We start from the raw sequence: 20,966 nt of genomic DNA, 5'->3' as shown, positions 1-20,966 counted from the left end.
TTGCAACGAAAAGAACAAAATACTTAGGAATAAATCTACCTAAAGAAACAAAAGACCTATATATAGAAAACTATAAAACACAGATGAAAGAAATTAAAGATGACACAAATAGATGGAGAAATATACCATGTTCATGGATTGGAAGAATCAATATAGTGAAAATGAGGCAATCTACCTACAGTAATCTACAGATTCAATGCAATCCATATCAAGCTACCTATGGTATTTTTCATAGAACTAGAACAAATAATTTCACAATTTGTATGGAAAAACAAAACCTCAAATAACCAAAGCAATCTTGAGAAAGAGGAATGGAACTGGAGGAATTAACCTGCCTGACTTCAGAATATACTACAAAGCTATAGTTATCAAGACCATATGGTACTGGCACAAAGACAGAAATATAGATCAAAGAAACAAAATAAAAAGCCCAAAGATAAATCCATGCCCCTATGGACACCTTATTTCTGACAGAGGAGGTAAGAATATACAATGGAGAAAAGACAATCTCTTTAACAGGTGGTGCTGGGAAAACTGGTCAACCAACCATAAAAGAATGAAACTAGAACACTTTCTAACACCATACACAAAAATAAACTCAAAATGGATTAAATATCTAAATGTAAGACCAGAAACCATAAAACTCCTAGAGGAAAAGATAGGCAAAACACTCTCTGACATAAATCACAGCAGGCTCCTCTATGACCCACCTCCCAGAGTAATGGAAATAAAAACAAAAATAAACAAATGTGACCTAATTAAACTTAAAAGCTTTTGCACAACCAAGGAAACTATAAGCAAGGTGAAAAGACAGACTTCAGAATGGGAGAAAATAATAGCAAATGAAGCAATTAATAAAAAAATTAATCTCAAAAATATACAAGCAGGCCATGCAGCTCAATATCAGAAAAATAAACGACCCAATCAAAACATGGGCCAAAGAACTAAGCAGACATTTCTCCAAAGAAGACATACAGAGGGCTAACAAACACATGAAAAGATGCTCAACATCACTCATTATCAGAGAAATGCAAATCAAAACCACAATGAGGTACCTCTCATGCCTGTCAGAATGGCTGCTATCAAAAAGACTATAAACAATAAATGCTGGAAAGGGTGTGGAGAAAAGGGAACGCTCTTACACTGTTGGTGTGAATGCAAACTCGTACAGCCACTATGGAGAACAATGTGGAGATTCCTTAAAAAACTGGAACTAGAACTGCTATATGACCCAGCAATCCCACTGCTGGGCATACACACTGAGGAAACCAGAACTGAAAGAGACACATGTACCCCAATGTTCATTGCAGCACTGTTTACAATAGTTAGGACATGGAGGCAACCTAGGTACCCAATGGCAGACAAAAGGATAAGAAAGCTGTGGTACAGATACACAATGGAATATTACTCAGCTATTAAAAGGAATGCATTTGAATCAGTTCTAATGAGGTGGATGGAACTGGAGCCTATTATACAGAGTGAAGTAAGTGAGAAAGGGAAACACCAATACAGCATATTAACTCATAGATACAGAATTTAGAAAGATGGTAACAATGACCCTATACCTGAGACAGCAAAAGAGATGCAGATATAAAGAAGACTCTTGCACTATGTGGGAAAAGGCAAGGGTGGGATGATTTGAAAGAATAGCATTGAAACAGGTATATTACCATATGTGAAATAGATGACCAGTTCAAGTTTGATGCATGAAACAGGGCACTCAAAGCCGGTGCGCTGGGACAACCCAGAGGGATGGGATGGGGAGGGAGGTTGGAGGGGGGTAGGGATGGGGGACACATGTACACTCATGACTGATTCACAATAATGTATGGCAAAAACCACCACAATATTGTAAAGTAATTCGCCTTCAGTTAAAATAAATTAATTAAAAAATTATGGGTGAATATTTCCAATAAGACCCTGGAAAAGACCCTGATGTTGGGAAAGATTGAAGGCAGAAGGACAAGAGGGTGACAGAGGACGAGATGTTTGAATAATATCACCAATTCAATGAACATGAACTTAGGAAAACTCCAGGAGATGGTGAGGGACAGGGAGGCCTGGCATGCTGCAGTTCATGGTGTCACAAAGAATCACACATAACTTAGTGACTGAACAACAAGAATAGCAATTTCCAATAAGACCTGAAGTTTTGAGAATACAGCAAAGTGGAGGAGAGCAAGATTTAAAGGGAACAGAGGAAGGAAGAAAGTAAAGAGAGATTGAAGGGAAAAGGAAGGAATGATACAGGTGATGTTCTTCTTCCCATATCCTTTTTACTTGATCAGGAAGCCATCCTCCAGCTGTGCAAGCATCTATGGAGAATTGTCCTTCACTGACCTGGTAATACTTGACGTTACATGTCTCCTCATCCCTGGGGCAGCTAATGACTGACTGATACAAGGTACAAAACCTCAGTAATCTTGCTTCAAGGTAAGACAACTCTATCAGTGCAATATACAGTCCAGACTAGCCTCTAGCTGAGGTCACGTGCTTGCTGGCTTTTTCTCACTTTCTAGCCCTCCCTCAAGGAAATGGCAACCCATTCCAGTATTTTTGCCTGGAGAATCCCAGGTATGGTGGAGCCTGGTGGGCTGCCATCTATGGGGTCGCACAGAGTCGGACACGACTGAAGCGACTTAGAAGCAGCAGCTGTCTCATAATAAGTTTCTCTTAAGGAGAACTTTCAAAATATCTCATATGTGCTTGAAATCCTGTCTCAGGCCCTGCTTCTAGGGAATTCTACTTAAGATGTGTGCATGGGTGCTCAATCGTGTCTACTCTGCAATCCCATGGATGTAGCCACTCATACTCTTGTGTCCATGAATTTTCCAGGCAAAAATACTGGAGCAGGTTGCCATTTCCTCCTCCATGGGATGTTACCAACAAGGGATCGGATCTGCATCTCTTGCATCTCCTGCATTGGCAGGCAGATTCTTTACCACTGCTCCAACTAGAAATTCCTCTACTTAAGGTAAAGGAAGAAAAAAAAAAAGTAGAAAAAGAAATCAACAACTCAACCTTGCTAATCAACCTTGAGAGCCTCTTATGATACCATTAACCCTAAACTGCAACACCTGATTTGTCTTTCACCCTAATTTACTAGTGAACCTAGGCTTGTTCCAACCACCTTTTAAATTTTTCACTGAAAACTCCATTAGTCCAAGCACCAACCTGTAGCAGATATGGTGAGTTCAGTTCTACTGTCAAATATAGATTTCCCATGAAAATCAGACACAGGAGAAGGAACTAGGGAAAGAACAAACTTGATTTCCTGCGGGGAGCCGGCCTGACTGCTCAGGCCTCTTCTCGGCCCTGAGAGAGATCAAGAGGTCCCTCTCTGTCCCGCCACCCCTGATTTGTTAAAGTGCAAATTGGCCTTTCTCACCTCCCTCAAGGAAATCGCTGCAGCCACCATTTGCCCATTTTCCTGACTCTGATAAGATTATCGGGCTCCTGTGAATGGCTTATGTCTAGGTAGTCTTTACCTGATTGTAAGACGCTGGTGCCATGCTCTGCTGGAGTTAAGATAAAACTCCTGAGCTAAAACTAGTGTCTGCAGTTCTGCACGTATGCAAGTCTTTGATCTAAAATTTGGTGAATCCTGTTAGTATATATATGTATGTTACCCCTCAATAAAGTCGTCGGAATCAGTCACAAGCTGACTCCGTCCCTCTCAACCCCATCTTTCCTAGTCTTTTATTTCTCAGGTGCTCTGGTGATTGCGTCCTTGACCTGTTCCTTTTGCCGGCAGGCCCGGCAATTTCCTTGTTGAAGAATATTGATTTCATTTGTAGGGATTAGTGTTAGAATAAATACAGGTTGTTTTTACTTTATCCAGTGCGTTTGAATAACTACAATTATACTTGTCATTCATGAAGGTTAAAAAAACTTGGAGTGTTTATCCGGACAAATGGTATTCATGCTGATTAATAAAAGGAAGTTATAGGGTCTAACATGCTGAAGCATTATCTGACATTCTAAGGACATTTACCAAATGTATTCCACTAAAGAGAGAAACAATAGCATGTGTGTGTATGTATGGGAGATGGTGGTGGTGATAGTAATGGTGAAGCAGGCAGAAAAATGGCTTCATGGATAGAACCTGTGAATAGGCTGTTACTAGGCAAAGGGGGTCTTACCAGCCAATCAGTTACTTGAAAACTACATATGCCCAGATTATCCAGGTGGGCCAAAAATAATCACAAGCGTCCTTCCAAGAGGAAGCAGGAGGCAAAACATGGTTAGAGTGATGTTATATGGGAAAGATTTGGCTGTCCAGGGCACTGCTACCTTTGAAAAAAGAATGGGGCCATGAGCTAAGGAATGTTGGCAGTTTGTACAAACTGGAAAAAAGCAAGGAAATAGATTTTCACATAGGACTTCAGAAGGAGAGGCCTGCATCAGATTTCTGACCTACAGAACTGTAAGGTAATAAATTTGTGTTGCTTTAAACTGAATTTGTTGTAATTTGTCATAGCCATATATCATTAAAAATATGTTTTATTTAGGATATCAGCTACTGATATGAAAGGACAAACAACACAAAACAACCCTGAACGTATTCTCTTCTTTTACCCCAAGTTCATTTTATTGAAATGTACATTTAGAAAGTAGAGAATACTCTTTGAATTAAGGGAAGTAAGCAAAAGAAAAGGGGGGAGAAAAAAAACAAACAAAACCCAAAACAAACAAAAAGAAACAAAAGGAAAGAGCCTTTATCTTCTGAAATGATTACCTGAGAATACAGCTTGAATTATCAGTGATGTGTTTTCTAAACACATGTCACTAGTTTGTTTCTTCAGTTCCACACAGGGTTCAATTATAAGACATGCTGATACCTCAATAGAAGCGAGGAGTAATGGGAGTACAAAGTTTGGGAATACAAGGGTTCCCCACTAGAAAAGTTGTTAAGCAAGTTAAAATATCCAAACAAATGCAAATTTAATTGTCTCTGATCCAAAGAGTAAGATATGGTCCCCACAAAACTTGTAAAGGTAGATAATACTTGTTGATGGTATAATATGTGAAATAACATGGTTGGGTTAGAAACTGATTTTAACTTTTGCTGTCTTTTTTTTTTTTTTGGTCAAATTTCTTCTGTTGATCAGTCTCTAAGTTGTGTCTGACCCCATGGACTGCAGCATGCAGTCTTCCCTGTCCTTTACTATCTCCTAAAGTTTGAAGATTTGTTCTATCCCATAATAATTCTCCTGTCCCTAGATGAGGTCTCTGGTAGGCCAAAGGGAGGAGAAGTAAGAGGCAGGAAAACTCTTATGTGAGCTCAGGTGGCATCTGATGTTGATTTTCTTGGTCCTTTCCTATTGTTTGAAGTGATTCTTCTCTGGGTGTTTAGTGAACTAAACCATTATTTTTTGGAGGCCCCCTTCATATGAGTAGTAAGTCTCCCTTATCTGTCCAGTTGTGATTCCCATTTAGCTTCTGCACCTGCCTCTATACCTTCAGCCTCCCTGGATGAGATTGTCTCGATCATTGTAGAAAGCCCTCTTGGACATGTTTCAAACATCTGTGGATTATCTCTGTTTCCCAGGTGGCCCGTGCCTTGTTCTTGGGAAATCTGGTCCTGTGTCCCATTGTGTGATGTTCAGTAGCTTCCCTAACTAGTTCTCTACTTTGTCACTACAGGCTGTTTTGTCCAGATTTCTACTGCTTATACAATCAGGCTTGAGTTGGAAATTAGATTGCATGTCCTCAAACTCCAGGGGAATTATGTCAGACTCCTTAAGAAATTGTCTCTTTGAAACCCTGTTCACTTGACTTGGTATCAGGGGCAAATTCTCCACGTGCCCCACATGCCTCCTTCAGCTCACTAGCAATGGTCTCCAAAGAAATCCTCTTCCTATTTTCTGATGCAGGTGTCTCTCCCACTCCCTGTAAAAGCCAGAGATGAGTGAGATCTAAGGTTAGTTAAAACTGATACACAAACAGCTCTCTGCAGGGCTGAACAGGTGCTCTCACGTTACACATGGGAATATCAAAGTCATTGACACCCACTGTCTGGGACCTCAGTAGAAACTGAGGCAGAAACAGTCCCATTCAATATTCTATTACTATGATCAAACTTGTAGACCCTGGAGACTGCACAGCCAGTGGCTAAAGCTGTAGAAAATGAGAGCCAGGCCCTGGAGGTGAGGCAGCTGGTAGGAATAAAGCAAAATATTGGAAATAAAATATTGGAATAAAGTCAAAATAGGCTGACTTTCAATGCAGGATTTCAGTGTCAAAAGAGGTCATATAGTTAGACATGTAGAGCAAAAATTAGTTCTAAGTCTTGGGCAAACAGCAGATCTGGGAGAGAAAAGTCTGTAGACTGATATTCAGGCTGCTGATGGGAACACTTCTCACTGGTTGCTAATTTATTACATGTGTTCTTATTGCTTCAAGCTGGGTTTGCTCCTATAGTATTAATGAAAAGTATCAAGCACCTTAATTTTGCCAAGATGCTGTGCTGGGGAAAGAGCTAAGTGCTCCTAAGTAAGGTATCTCTGAGGCCAGGCAAAAGTAGATGACATTGCTGCTCTTTCATCCTTATTTTCTTGGATTCATCCATTTGTTCTTGTTGTATTTATAAGTATTTACACTTTAAAGGGAGCAAAAGCAGACAAAAGTGTTTAAATGAAATTATGACACTTGTAAAAACTTAGATAAGATTTGTGTAAGAACTTGGAAACAAAATGGGGAAACTAGAGTTATCTTGGAATATAAATTGCCAGTGCTTTTATATGTATGAATAGTTAAATGTTTTCCAAATTATTTTTTTTAATTATTGAATCAGAAATCAATGAGTTTATTTGCTTTCTCAAGAATCTCAGGCACTAAGAGAAAAGAATTCTCTCTTGCCTTAGCCTTCTTAGATTTCTTCCTCTATTGTTTTAGTGTTAGCTTTATTTCTAGACTAGCCTGAGGCAGAAGGCCAACTGTAATCTGAAAGAGATCAGTCACAGTCTTTGGTGTATTAAGAATATGTTCATACTAATAGATTTCCTCTCAGGGTATCTCACATCACCAATCCTGAGCCAAGTTTAAAACAATATGTATAATACTTTGAATACTGAGATTTCATGGAAGCAAATGTGCCAATCCATATATGTGTATGTTTTTGATTGCTGTTATTAAGTGGGTTTAATTTCATTGAGTACAAAGGTGGCTGTTTTTGAGTGTCTATGAATTGAAATACTGCTGAGCAGCTAAGCCTCTGATAATTTTCACATTTTGGATTTTTATTTTTATTTTTTTTTATTTTTTATTTATTTTTTATTATTAGTTGGAGGCTAATTACTTCACAACATTTCAGTGGGTTTTGTCATACATTAATATGAATCAGCCATAGATTTACACGTATTCCCCATCCTGATCCCCCCTCCCACCTCCCTCTCCACCCGATTCCTCTGGGTCTTCCCAGTGCACCAGGCCCGAGCACTTGTCTCATGCATCCCACCTGGGCTGGTGATCTGTTTCACCATAGATAGTATACATGCTGTTCTTTCGAAATATCCCACCCTCACCTTCTCCCACAGAGTTCAGAAGTCTGTTCTGTATTTCTGTGTCTCTTTTTCTGTTTTGCATATAGGGTCATCGTTACCATCTTTCTAAATTCCATATGTATGTGTTAGTATGCTCTAATGTTCTTTATCTTTCTGGCTTACTTCACTCTGTATAAGGGGCTCCAGTTTCACCCATCTCATTAGGACTGATTCAAATGAATACTTTTTAACGGCTGTGTAATATTCCATGGTGTATATGTACCACAGCTTCCTTATCCATTCATCTGCTGATGGGCATCTAGGTTGCTTCCATGTTCTGGCTATTATAAACAGTGCTGTGATGAACATTGGGGTGCACGTGTCTCTTTCAGATCTGGTTTCCTCAGTGTGTATGCCCAGAAGTGGGATTGCTGGGTCATATGGCAGTTCTATTTCCAGTTTTTTAAGAAATCTCCACACTGTTCTCCATAGTGGCTGTACTAGTTTGCATTCCCACCAACAGTGTAAGAGCGTTCCCTTTTCTCCACACCCTCTCCAGCATTTATTGCTTGGAGACTTTTGGATAGCAGCCATCCTGACTGGCGAGTAATGGTACCTCATTGTGGTTTTGATTTGCATTTCTCTGATAATGAGTGATGTTGAGCATCTTTTCATGTGTTTGTTAGCCATCTGTATGTCTTCTTTGGAGAAATGTCTGTTTAGTTCTTTGGCCCATGTTTTGATTGGGTCATTTATTTTTCTGGAATTGAGCTGCAGGAGTTGCTGGTATATTTTTGAGATTAATCCTTTGTCTGTTTCTTCATTTGCTATTATTTTCTCCCAATCTGAGGGCTGTCTTTTCACCTTACTTATAGTTTCCTTTGTAGTGCAAAAGCTTTTAAGTTTCATTAGGTCCCATTTGTTTAGTTTTGCTTTTATTTCCAATATTCTGGGAGGTGGGTCATAGAGGATCTTGCTGTGATTTATGTCGGAGAGTGTTTTGCCTATGTTCTCCGCTAGGAGTTTTATAGTTTCTGGTCTTACATTTAGATCTTTGATCCATTTTGAGTTTATTTTTGTGTATGGTGTTAGAAAGTGTTCTAGTTTCATTCTTTTACAAGTGGTTGACCAGTTATCCCAGCACCACTTGTTAAAGAGCTTGTCTTTTGTCCATTGTATATCCTTGCCTCCTTTGTCAAAGATAAGGTGTCCCTAATTTTCACATTTTGTTGCTGTAGGCATATTACATATCAACGTATTTTTTTTTTTCCTAAGTTAAGTGTCTGGGGCGAAAAGAGACAAAAGAACACCAGGTAATTCAGTGCTGAGATCTGAGATAGAGAATGGATTTCTTTACATCCATTCTTGGAAACAAAACTTACAAATTTTTAAGATTGGATGGGACTTTAGAGATCATGTAATCTGATCATCTAATTTTATAGATGAGGAAATTACAGCCCAGTATAATGAGGAATTGACCTTGATTTGCCCAAATACAATTTGGAATATTATTAATACTCAGAACCACTTTTAAAATAGTGAAAGCCAGAGATTGTCATAAATAACAATGCTTATTTGAAAAAGCATCATTGTTTAAATGTGATTAGGGTCACATACAAAGATCAAATTTTAGATTAACAATAGTTTATAAGTTATTTAGTTGATGATGTTAGATCCAAAGTAGTGAGTTTGAAATTGGCAATTGGCTCAAAACTGTTAGTTTTCTTTCTCCTCTGTAGTATAATTTTAAATTGAACATTTCTAAAGGCAACCACACAATCTAATTATTTGAGCTCTGGAATAAGAATCAAGGATATGGTATTACATGTATAAGTTTGACAAAGACTGCTATTTGACTGATAACATTATTATGTGAATGGGTGAAGTTCACTGAATTGGACCCTCTTTGTTTGGACTGAGATGGTTTGTAACACCAGGAAGCTGTCTGGGGTAGCTGTACAAATCACTTATGGTCCAACTGAGGTACCATTAACAAGGAAGGCAGATAATCAAGGCAGAATATTGTTTACCTTATCCTGGGAATTGACACCTGGATACTTACAAGTGGAAACTGAGCCTAATCATTTTATCATATCCTGTCTTTTTCAGTTAACATTTTTATGGAATTATAGCTAATTTACAATGTTAGTTTCAGGTGTACAACATAGGGATTTGATATTTTTATAGATTATACTCCACTTAAAGTTATTTTATAAATTATACTCCACTATAAAGATATTTTATAGATTATGCTCCACTTAAAGTTATTATGGGGCTTCCCTAGTGGCTCAGTTGGTGAAAAATTTGCCTGCTTTGCAGGAGACCCGAGTTCGATCCCTGGGTCGAGAAGATCCCCTGGAGAAGGAATGGCAACCCACACCAGTACTCTTGCCTGGAGAATTCCATGGACAGAGGAGCCAGGCAAGCTACAGTCCATGGGATCGCAGAGTTGGACACGACTATGCAACTAACTTTTCATTTTTCAAAGTTATTATGAAATATTTACTGTATTCATTGTGCTGAATATTACCTACTCATATTGTAGATTTTATACCTATTAGTTTGTACCTCTTAATCCCTTTCCCCTATCTTGTCCTTCACTCCAGCCCTCTCCCCACTGGTAACCACTGGGTTTATTCTTGGTACCTGTCAGTCTTTTTTGTTGCATTCATTTTTTTTTTGTTTCCATATGTAAGTGAAAACACACAATATTTGTCTTTTTCTGTCTTACTTCAGTTAGCATAAACCCTCCAAGTCTATCCATGTTACTGAAAATGCAAAATTTCATTCTTTTTTTTTAACTGAGTAGTATTCCATTGTGTATATATTACACATTTTCTTTGTCACTTCATCTATATATGGACACGTAGGTTGTTTCTGTATCTTGGCAATTGTAAATAAGTGTATCATAAACATTAGGGTGCATGTATCTTTTCAAATGAACATTTTCAAAATATTTTTGTATGCATACCCAGGAGTGGAGTTGCTGGGTCATATGGTAGCATTATTTTTAGTTTTTTGAGAAACCTCCATACTATTTCCCATAGTGGCTACAGCAGTTGGTACTCCACCTGCACTGTATGAGGGTTCCCTTTGTTCCACATCCTTGTCAACATTTGTTACTTGTGGTCTTGTTGATGATAGCCTCAGGTGTCAGGTCATATCTCACTGTGCTTTTGATTTGCATTTCCCTGATGATTAATGATCATTAATTGAGCATCTTTTCACGTTTCTGTTGGCCATTTGTATATCTTCTTTGGAAAATTGTCTATTCAAGTCTTCTGTTCAATTTATAATCAAATTGGTTTTTTTTGAAGGTAAGTTATATGAGCTGTTTATACACATTGAATATTAACCCTTTATCAATCATATCACTTGTAAGTATTTTCTCCCATTCAGAAGGTTTTCTTGTTTTGTGGATAGCTTCCTTTGCTGTGTAGAATCTTTTAAGTTTAATTAGATGCCATTTATTTATTTTTGCTTCTGTATCCTTTGCTTTAGGAAATTGATCCAAAGAAATATTGCTACAAGTTATGACAAAATAGTATTTCACCTATGTTTTCTTCTAGGTATTTTGTGACTTTGGTCTTACATTTAATTCTTTTGAATTTTGAGTTTATGTGGTGTTAGAGAATGTTCTAATTTCATTCTTTTACATGTGGCCTGACTGGTTCCTTTTTTATATTTTCTAGTTCTTCATTGAAATTTCCACTATGTTCATCTATTCTTTCTCCAAGTTCAGTTGGCAGTATTATTGCCATTGTTTTGAACTTTTCATCAGGTAAATGATTAGATATGAGCTGGGACTTCTGTGTTCAACAGCAGTCACCTCCCTATCAGGGTGGAGTATGGCCCATGGAGTTGAAGCAAGAGGCCGTGAGGGAGCTGGGTTTCTTCAGGCTGTGATGGCAGTCTTTGCTTTGGTTGGGGGCATGGCTGGGGCCTGAGGCCTGGGGGCTGTACTTCTGTGATGGTTTCACTTTTCCCCCACTGAATGTCCTTGGTTAGATGCTAGGTGCAGCCAGAGGAGTTGGAGCCACACTGCTGAACTGGTTTCACTCCCTCCCAAGTGTGAACATGGACATTTGTGCTGGCAATGGCTGTCTCTGCCCTGGTCAGAGTCAGTGCTGGGGCCAGAGCTGGCGCTGTTCCCTTCACCTTAGTGGGGAGCAGTGTTGGAACAAGAGGTGCCAGACCAGGTGCCTGGTCTGTTTGTAAGTCTGTGCACATGCCCTTCAAGCTTGGAGTCTCATTTTTTTTTTTAAATTTATTTATTTTAGTTGGAGGCTAATTACTTTACAATATTGTAGTGATTTTTGCCATACATTGACATGAATCAGCCATGGGTGTACATGTGTTCCCCATCCTGAACCCCCTTCCCACCTCCCTCCCCATCCCATCCCTCAGGGTCATCCCAGTGCACCAGCCCTGGGCACCCTGTCTCATGCATCCAACCTGGACTGGTGATCTGTTTCGCATATGATAATATACATGTTTCAATGCTATTCTCTCAGATCATTCAACTCTCGCCTTCTCCCACAGAGTTCAAAAGACTGTTCTATATGTCTGTGTCTCTTTTGCTGTCTCCCATATAGGGTTATCATTACCATCTTTCTAAATTCCATATATATGTGTTAGTATACTGTATTGGTGTTTTCTTTCTGGCTTACTTCACTCTATATAGTAGGCTCCAGTTTCATCCACCTCATTAGAACTGATTCAAACGAATTCTTTTTAATGGCTGAGTAATATTCCATGGTATATATGTACCACAGCTTTCTTATCCATTCGTCTGATGATGGACATCTAGGTTGCTTCCATGTCCTGGCTATTATAAACAATGCTGTGATGAACATTGGGGTACATGTGTCTCTTTCAATTCTGGTTTCCTTGGTGTGTATGCCCAGGAGTGGGATTGCTGGGTCATATGGCAGTTCTATTTCTAGTTTTCGTTTTTTTTTTTGAGGAATCTCCACACTGTTCTACATAGTGGCTGTACTAGTTTGCATTCGTACCAACAGTGTAAGAGGGTTCCCTTTTCTCCCCACCCTCTCCAGCATTTATTGTTTGCAGATTTTTGGATAACAGCCATACTGACTGGAGTGAGATGGTACCTCATTGTGGTTTTGATTTGCATTTCTCTGATAATGAGTGATGTTGAGCATCTTTTCATGTGTTTGTTAGCCCTCTGTATGTCTTCTTTGGAGAAATGTCTGTTTAGTTCTTTGGCCCAGTTTTTGATTGGGTCGTTTATTCTTCTGGAATTGAGCTGCAGGAGTTGCTTGTATATTTTTGAGATTAATTCTTTGTCTCAATTTCTTATAGCCCTCTGGTTAGCTCCACCAGTTTTCAAACCAGCTAAGGAGACTCATCTTCTAGGAGTTGGACACCAGGGCTAGGAAGTCTAATACATACATTGAACCCCTTACTCCCCAGGGAGGATACACAAGCGTGTGATATCCCCTTTCTCCTCTGGGTTCCCTGCTAGGGGTGTAGATACTGACTAAAACACTTCTCTTCTCTTACCAAACTCCATACATATCTTTCTTTAGAAAGATTTAAAGCCTTGGTTTTATTGAATAGAAGAACACTTATACTAGTTGTCAGGTGGATTTCAGCAATAGTTAGTCTATATGTAGGTGCAGTTTAGAGGTTCTCGTTTGGGGAGGTGAGCTCAGCATCCTCCTCCTCTGTCATCTTGATTCTGAGATTTCAGTTACCTTTTGATTTCTCTAAATCAAGAATTGCTTTCTGCAAAAGAGAAAAGTGTTTATCTACTTTGTGTTTAGCTACTGTGTTTATCATTTCCTTTTATCACAATAGTAATCACTTTTCTGATTTTACTCTGACACCTCAGATGTCCCAAAGCATAAAGATTTTTAAGTCGTTATATAGAAGTGTGGCAGTTTTGTAATTCTATTCAAGATTTTATGAGCAATGAAAGATTCTAAAATGTTTCGGCTCCTACTATTGTACATGCTGTCATCTGTGCTATTATACCTTTGTGACAGATGCTAAGACTATATTCTTTTTGCTAGCATAGATTGATTTTTCTTTCAGGCCTCTACCAGTTCCAAAGAATGAATACTGTACTAAAAATATAAGTACATTGGGAATATGTATAACCTGACAAATTCATATACAGATAAAGTAAACAAATATATCTAAGAAGGAACTGAAACTGTCTTCTTTTAAGATATTTTATTGAAATATTTGATATCACCAAGGCAATTTTGTACTTCTTGTGACATTTAATAATCAGTACAATGCAAAAAATATATGAATATATCTTGGCAGTCTGTTGTGTCTTTAAAATGTAGAACGATTATTTGAAGCAGTTGCCGGTATATCTTTTAGTTTTTTAAGACTTATAACAGTAGACTGACTACAGGATTTTTCTAAGCATGTACTTGCTTAACTATCAGTACATGGTCTTGCTCAGGGAGATGAAACTCACAGTACATGCATACATAACGATGCAAAAAGAGTTCTTAAAGAAACATTTACAACAGAAAAGAATTATAAATCTGAGTACTTTTCATATGCAAGGAAAGTACTATGTATTTTCTTCATGAAGTATTATGTTCTTCGTGTATATTGTCTCTTTTAAATTTGACAACACCCTTGAACATAGGAAATTTACACTTGGCTTTCAGATGAGGAATTTGAGAAACAGAAATGAAATAGCTTGACTAGCTAAGTCATATGGCATGTAAAGGCATAGGCAGATTTATAGTTCAAGGTTACCTGACAATAAGATTTAGAGTTGCATGGAGGGAGATAGACATGGGACTATTTTTTTCTCTCACTTCAAGAAAAGAGTTGACTACATACCCTGACAATTCCTCCTGACATTTAGATTTTTTTTTTTTCTATCTATTGGTGCAGATTATAGGTAAGCCACAAGCACAGGTCCTACATAAAGCTTAATGGGAACAATTATTAATAGTATGGGATCTAATTTGACACTTTTCTCTGCTTTAAACCTCCATCCATTCCATTATCAAGATGTCTCCATTCTTTAGAAAGTACCCTTCAAGTGTTTCTATGTCTCTACTTTTCTATCTCTATGACTCTGGTTCAAATTAATCATCTTTTGCCTCACTATCCACAATATTCTCCTCATTCTTCTGTTTCTCTTCTTGCCACCTCCAATGTATTCTCCTAAGGCTAGCAGGAGAAATTTTTTAAAGTGTAAATTAAACTGTGTCAATTTCCTGGTTAAGTTTTTTGATATCTTCCCAATGTCTTTAAAGTAAAATCAAAATTTCTTACTTTGGCAGACAAATTCCTCAATTATATAGGTTTTGGCTACCTCTTTATTCCTTCATCTCCTCAGATATTCCCGATTTTAACCATGTTTGTTCTCTACCCTGTATGCTAAGCTTTATTTTACCTTAGGACTTTGTACATGTTGTTATTTCTTCTTGGAAATTCCTACCCAGTTCTTTACATAACTTAAAAAAAGTTTTTTCCCACATAAATTCATAGCTAAAATGTCAACTACTCAGAAAGGCTTTCTTTGATTTATCTAAACTATTGATAATTTATGCTTTTTCTTAACAATTAAAAACAATTTGCCATTTTATGCAGGTTTTTTTTTGTTTGTTTGTTTTACTTGTATATCATGCTATCTTACTAAACTCTTAAGTTCCATAAAGGGTTTGCCATAGTATAGTCTGCATTTAGTTCTAAAGTAGGCACAAAATTGGGGTTATGTTGAGCAAATTAAACAAAATCACTATAATGTTATGCTTTTATTCTGTCCTTGTTAATAAAATGGATATGTTAATTGATTACTAAATGCATTTGCATTCTGTCCATTCTATTGGGATAAAATTATGAAGAAAGATCAGTTATAATATACCATTAAAATGTAAGTGCTTTTTCAGAGTTAAAGATAACAGAAGGAATATGAGAGAATGGAGCCTCAGGAAAGAATTCACAGATATGGCAAGCTGTGTACCAGGCCTTAATGATGAGTTACAATTTTCCACATTCAGAAGGCTTGGGTATGGAGGATATCTGAGGAAATGGGAAGGTATTTTTTCTTTTCTTTTCTTTTTTTTTTTACAAAAGGCTTTGGATGTGTGGCAGGAACATTGACTACATGGAATGATTGTAGGAGAGGGGCCCCAAAGTCAAATTGCATTGAAAGACCTTTTGTATCAGACTATGGAGTTTTTAATAGGGAAGTGACATGATTCATATTATTTTGTAGAATGGTTTTGTGAATAAAATCCGTTGACACTAGAAGATACTGTTAAAAATGGTTAGGATGGTATTGTCATATTCCAGTGAAAAAATGCTGAAAGCCTTAATTCATACATTAATTAACTTTTAGTTATGCAACAGCACTGTGATATCTGTTGGGGATTTGAACCATTGACCTAAAGAAGAGAGGTAATTAGACCTATGTTTATTATTTGTCTGGATTTCTTCCATCTTATTTGACTTCTCCACATTTGACTTTAGTATACATTTTCTCAGATAGCATTACATTTGAAAATAGGGTATTTCTCTAGCAGATTTTATTTATTATGCAACTGTAGGGTATAGTGTAATGGAGAATATAGTCAGCTCTACAGTGTTTGAGAAATAGATGGCAGAGAGGTTTCATGAATTATGTCATGCTTGATCTGAAATATGGGAGCAGGTTCACTTCAGGCAGAGAGAGGTAAAAGCAAAGGCATACAGGCATGGTATGAGCCAAGAATGGCAAATAATGTAGTATGCCTGAATACAGAAGTAGTAGGATTCTCATGTGTCAGTTGTTTGTGGACTTTGGATGAACAAAAGGGAACTCATAGAATATATACATTTTACCATTTTGGGTTTTTATTTGAGCATGTGGTCATCTAATAGATTGCGGCCATAAGTGAGGGGGTTACATGTGCTATTTAACTGTAGCTGGATTCTCATCACTGCTAATGATGTTCTGAATGTTCATCTCTACTCACTACAGTGGCTGTTTTAAATGCTTCAACTTTTCTTAAACTCCAATCTTGCCTGGCCCAATCTCTTGTGATTATCTCCAACTTCAAGGCTCCTCTTCCCTTTCCCTATCTAATTCCCATTCCACATTCTCCTTTTGATCTATTACTCCATGAAACCACTCTTTGGAAAAAAGAAATTTGCTGTCACCAGTTTTTATCTTCTCAGCCCTGACCTCTTGTAATCTAGTTACTTTTTTACTGCTCTTTTGAAATTAATTTTTTTGTAAATTCCAGGATGAGGGAACTTTTTTCAGTCCTTCTAATTTCTAGCTCCACCTTCTTGACCCTTCCTTCTCCCTTAGCTTTCACACAACAACCTGCTTATTCTCTGATTATTCCTCTTTTGACATTGCATCTTTTCTTTTTATACAGATTCATTCTCAAAGTTATTTCATTAAACAAATCTCTTTCTCTAGTTTTTCTTCTAAACTATTTTTGCATTATTGATGTCTACCAAATCAGGACCTCCTAGTGTCTAGATCCACAGTTCTAACCTTCTTCTTATGCAGTGAAAACAATAATAATGATAAAAAAAAAACCTTCCATGTACTGTTAGATCTTTTACATATAAGCAATATTTAAGATTCTGCTCTCTTCATCCTATTAGAGGACCAGCACTTTCCAAGTTATCCATACCTAATAAGGTAAACTATTCTTCCTTAATGTCCCACACTTAATACTATCAATTGAATGGAGAGACAATCTCTTCATTGAACTTATTTTCTCTTTTCATTCTTATTGCTCTACATTGGCTGAAGCTCTCATTTTTCCATGTCTATAAAAGCATAATGCCATTCTAACTGTTCTCACCTTTATCCTTTTGGTATAATAAAATCAGACTAATTTTATTTTATTTATTTATTTATTTTCATTTATTTTTATTAGTTGGAGGCTAATTACTTTACAATATTTTCGTGGTTTTTGCCATACATTGACATGAATCAGCCATGGGTTTACATGTGTTCCCTATCCCGATCCCCTCTCCTGCCTCCCTCCTCATCCCATCCCTCTGGGTCTTCCCAGTACACCAGCTCTGAACACTTGTCTCATGCATCTAACCTGGGGTGGTGATCTGTTTCACCCTTGATAGTATACTTGTTTCAATGCTATTCTCTCAGAACATCCCACTCTTGCCTTCTCCCACAGAGTCCAAAAGTCTGTTCTGTACATCTGTGTCTCTTTTGCTGTTTTGCATATAGGGTTATCATTACCATCTTTCTAAATTCCATATATATATGTTAATATACTGTATTGATCTTTATCTTTCTGGCTTACTTCACTCTGTATAATGGGCTGCAGTTTCATCCATCTCATTAGAACTGATTCAAATGAATTCTTTTTAATGGTTGAGTAATATTCCATTGTGTATATGTACCATAGCTTCCTTATCCATTCTTCTGCTGATGGGCATTTAGGTTGCTTCCATGTCCTGGCTATTATAAACAGTGCTGCAATGAACATTGGGGTACATGTGTCTCTTTCCGATCTGGTTTCCTCAGTGTGTATGCCCAGGAGTGGGATAGCTGGGTCATATGGCAGTTCTATTTCCAGTTTTTTAAGGAATCTCCACACTGTTTTCCATAGTGGCTGTCCTAGTTTGCATTCCCACCAACAGTGTAAGAGGGTTCCCTTTTCTCCACACCCTCCCCAGCATTTATTGCTTGTAGACTTTTGGATAGCAGCCATCCTGACTGGTGTGTAATGGTACCTCATTGTGGTTTTGATTTGCATTTCTCTGATAATGAGTAATGTTGAGCATCTTTTCATGTGTTTGTTAGCCCTCTGTATGTCTTCTTTCAAGAAATGTCTGTTTAGATTTTTGGCCCATTTTTTGATTGGGTCATTTATTCTTCTGGAATTGAGCTGCAGGAGTTGCTTGTATATTTTTGAGATTAATCCTTTGTCTGTTGCTTGGTTTGCTATTATTTTCTCCCAATCTGAGGGCTGTCTTTTCACCTTGCTTATAGTTTCCTTTGTTGTGCAAAAGCTTTTAAGTTTAATTAGATCCCATTTGTTTATTTTTGCTTTTATTTCCAATATTCTGGGAGGTGGGTCATAGAGGATCTTGCTGTGATTTATGTCAGAGAGTGTTTTCCCTATGTCCTCCGCTAGGAGTTTTATAGTTTCTGGTCTTACATTTAGATCTTTAATCCATTTTGAGTTTATTTTTGTGTATGGTGTTAGAAAGTGTTCTAGTTTCATTCTTTTACAAGTAGTTGACCAGTTTCCCCAGCACCACTTGTTAAAGAGGTTGTCTTTTTCCCATTGTATATCCTTGCCTCCTTTGTCAAAGATAAGGTGTCCATAGGTATGTGGATTTATCTCTGGGCTTTCTATTTTGTTCCATTGATCTATATTTCTGTCTTTGTGGCAGTACCATACTGTCTTGATGACTGTGGCTTTGTAGTAGAGTCTGAAGTCAGGCAGGTTGATTCCTCCAGTTCCATTCTTCTTTCTCAAGATTACTTTGGCTATTCGAGGTTTTATGTATTTCCATACAAATTGTGAAATTATTTGTTCTAGTTCTGTGAAGAATACCATTGGTAGCTTGATAGGGATTGCATTGAATCTATAGATTGCTTTGGGTAGTATATTCATTTTCACAATATTGATTCTTTCAATCCATGAACATGGTATATTTCTCCGTCTATTTGTGTCCTGTTTGATTTCTTTCACCAGTGTTTTATAGTTTTCTATATATATGTCTTTCATTTCTTTAGGTAGATATGCTCTTAAGTATTTTATTCTTTTTGTTGCAATGGTGAATGGTATTGTTTCCTTAATTTCTCTGTTTTCTCATTGTTAGTGTATAGGAATGCAAGGGGTTTCTGTGTGTTAATTTTATATCCTGCAACTTTGCTATATTCATTGATTAGCTCTAGCAATTTTCTGGTACAGTCTTTAGGGTTTTCTATGTAGAGGATCATGTCATCTGCAAACAGTGAGAGTTTTACATCTTCTTTTCCTATCTGATTCCTTTTATTTCTTTTTCTGCTCTGATTGCTGTGGCCAACACTTCCATAACTATGTTGAATAGCAGTGGTGAGAGTGGGCACCCTTGTCTTGTTCCTGACTTTAAGGGAAATGCTTTCAATTTTTCACCATTGAGGATAATGTTTGCTGTGGGTTTATCATGTATAGCTTTTATTTTTTGAGGTATGTTCCTTCTATTCCTGCTTTCTGGAGAGTTTTATCATAAATGGATGTTGAATTTTGTCAAAGGCTTTTTCTGTATCCATTGAGATAATCATATGGTTTTTATCTTTCAATTTGTTAATGTCATATATTACATTGATTGATTTGTGTATATTAAAGAATCCTTGCATTCCTGGGATAAAGCCCACTTGGTCATGATGTTTGATCTTTTTAATATGTTGTTGGATTCTGTTTGCTAGAATTTTGTTAAGGATTTTTGCATCTGTGTTCATCAGTGATATTGGCCTGTAGTTTTCTTTTTTTTGTGGCATCTTTGAAAATCAGACTAATTTTAAACAAGTAGGAAAATAGTCCCACCACTTCCTTGGTAATAAAATCTACAACAGCTTGCTATTTTCTACCAAATTTAGAAGAAAAACCTCCAGACTATAATTGAAAGTCCTCTATTATATTTTATACCCTCCTATACAAAGTAAATTTTCCACTTTATTATTTTTAGAGTAGGCCCTTTATTCAGCTCATGGATAATATATTACTAATCTATTGATGCATAGCAAGTCATAAACAGCATAAAATAGCATACATATATTACCTTCCAATTTGTGTGGTTTAGGAATCTGGACATAGTTTAGCTGAGTCTGCTCCATCAGACTTTTTTTTTTTTTATAAGAATGCAAACATTGTCCAAGGTTAGAGTCTCACCTGAAGGCTCAGCTGGGGAAGGATCCCTTTCAAAGTTCATTTGTTTGTGTTTTTTCGTATAATTTAGGTTAGCAGATTGTTGGAATGAGGGCCTCAGTTCTTTGCTGGCTATTGCCTGGGGCTTACCCTCATTCCTTACCATGGGAGCTTCTTGAACATGGCATTTTTCTTTTTTCAATCAAAGCCAGAAAAAGAGAGAATTTGCTCTTTAATACATTCTAATCATAGAAGTGTCCTGTCGTCCCATCACATTTGTCATTTTTTATTGACTAGAAGCAATAGTTTGTACCTATAATCAAGAACACACACACACATTGCGGGGGAGGTAGGGATTGCACAGGAGAGTGAATATTAGGAGACAGAGGTCGCTCGAAGTCATCTTAGAGGTGTCCTGCCTCAAAGAGATTGGATTAGGACATGAATGTAAGCTACAATGGATAGCAACTATACTTTAGCCCCAGTGAGAGGTCATCTTCACAGACAGTGGATAGAGAAAAAAACCTTTCAATACATAGAGGTTTGGTTGGTGCACCTGGTTATCCAGTTTGTATTAAAGAAATGGCCCGAGAATAGATATGTATAGACTCATACATAGATATGTATTTATTCATATGGGCTATATACATAT

The sequence above is a fragment of the Cervus elaphus genome, chromosome 33, assembly GCF_910594005.1.
Source record: "Cervus elaphus chromosome 33, mCerEla1.1, whole genome shotgun sequence".
Taxonomy (NCBI): Eukaryota; Metazoa; Chordata; class Mammalia; order Artiodactyla; family Cervidae; genus Cervus; species Cervus elaphus.
This window is presented reverse-complemented; position numbering follows the sequence as displayed.